We start from the raw sequence: 1,829 nt of genomic DNA on the forward strand, positions 1-1,829 counted from the left end.
GCAGCTAATTTTTTTAAAAATCTCACAAGAGAAAATTTGTTAGGAATAAAATTTTAAATATAGACATATAAACTCTATGTCATATAAAAACTTTTTTTCATAGGGGCATCTTAAGAGGATTTACTCTCAATATGAGTGTGGCGTCCACTAAATCACTGCATACATGATTCAGGCCATCATTTTTTTTTTGCCTTAACTAACAAATAATCAAAAAGCACTTTACTTGTTGAAGTTTTAAAAATATATTTATCTTTTGAAATGAAAGCCCAGACAGGCATGCACACACAAAAATACACAGTTCTGTACATTATCAAAAGAACAGTGTCATACTTATTGCCATGGTCTAATGTTTAATGACTTACATCCCATCTGCATCTTCAAATCCACATTACAAAAATTCCAAGAAACCTCATCATAAAGACTCTATTACTGCATGGTTCCCACTATAAAACAGAACAGCACTTTGTAGTATTATAGCAGTTTTCACGCAAGAATAGAAATACTCTTATGATTTCTTTGTTTTCTTCCAGATACCCATAGAGGAAGGTCAATGATATATTCATCTTATTGAAACTCTTGTCCAGGAAAACATAAAACCAACAGAAAAGAGTGCTACAGTGAGCAAATTGAGGTGAGGCACTATTTTCTCAAGTTATTAAAACTTTTCCAAATTTTTTGATTGATTGAAAATGTAAAGTTCTAATTCCACCTTAACATTATTATCAGTGAATTATTTCTTATCCCCACCATCTACCTTCAGCCAAAAGACACTCCTCACCCCAACTATTCTACCTGACCCTACATAGTCATTGAAAATATAAAATATAGAAACCTGGATGCTTCTGTTGTAGGACTGGGAGTATCCTCAGCTTACCCAAAGCTTGAGTGTCTTGGGGCAACTTGAAAGGCATCAGACAGCCTAAATGCCTGGGCCACAAAAAGGTCCCCAAATGAGAGTAAGGACAAGATGTTACTCCAACCAAATACGCTGATAAGTGTTTGTCCTTAACATATGGAGCATTTTTGAAAAGAAAACAAGAGGAGAGAAGAGAAGAGGAGAGGGAGTGCTCTCTTCGGCAGCACATATACTAAAATTGGAACAATACAGAGAAGATTAGCATGGCCCCTGTGCAAGGATGACACGCAAATTCGTGAAGTGTTCCATATTTTTGAGGTATCACCTCACACCAGTTAGAATGGGCATCATCAGAAAATCTACAAACAGCAAATGCTGGAGAAGGTGTGGAGAAAAGGGAACACTCTTGCACTGTTTGTGGGAAATGTAAATTGATAAGCCACTATGGAGAACAGTATGGAGGTTCCTTAGAAAACCAAAAATTACCATATGATCCAGCAATCCCACTACTAGGCATATACCCAGAGAAAACCATAATTCAAAAAGACACATGCACCCCAATGTTCATTGCAGCACTATTTACAATAGCCAGGTCATGGAAGCAACCTAAATGCCCATCGACAGATGAATGGATAAAGAAGTTGTATACATATATACATATGTATATACATATGTATACATATATACAACGGAATATTACTTGGCCATAAAAAGGAACGAAATTGGGTCATTTGTAGAGACGTGGATGGATCTAGAGACTGTCATACAGAGCGAAGTAAGTCAGAAAGAGAAAAACAAATATCGTATATTAACGCATGTATGTGGAACCTACAAAAATGGTACAGATGAACCGGTTTGCAGGACAGAAATTGAGACACAGATGTAGAGAACAAATGTATGGACACCAAGGGGGGAAAGCCGCAGGGGGGCGGTGGTGGTGGTGTGATGAATTGGGCGACTGGGATTGACATGT

At 37.2% G+C, this 1,829-nt stretch overlaps 1 non-coding gene across 1 annotated transcript; it reads left to right on the forward strand.

Moving 5' to 3' along the window:
• Nucleotides 1-1,064: 1,064 nt before the first annotated feature.
• On the forward strand, nucleotides 1,065-1,171 carry LOC132421488 (U6 spliceosomal RNA). The gene has a single exon (XR_009518732.1). It is a non-coding gene; the product is annotated as a U6 spliceosomal RNA (small nuclear RNA).
• Nucleotides 1,172-1,829: the final 658 nt, after the last annotated feature.

The sequence above is a fragment of the Delphinus delphis genome, chromosome 2 (assembly GCF_949987515.2).
Source record: "Delphinus delphis chromosome 2, mDelDel1.2, whole genome shotgun sequence".
NCBI lineage: Eukaryota > Metazoa > Chordata > Mammalia > Artiodactyla > Delphinidae > Delphinus > Delphinus delphis.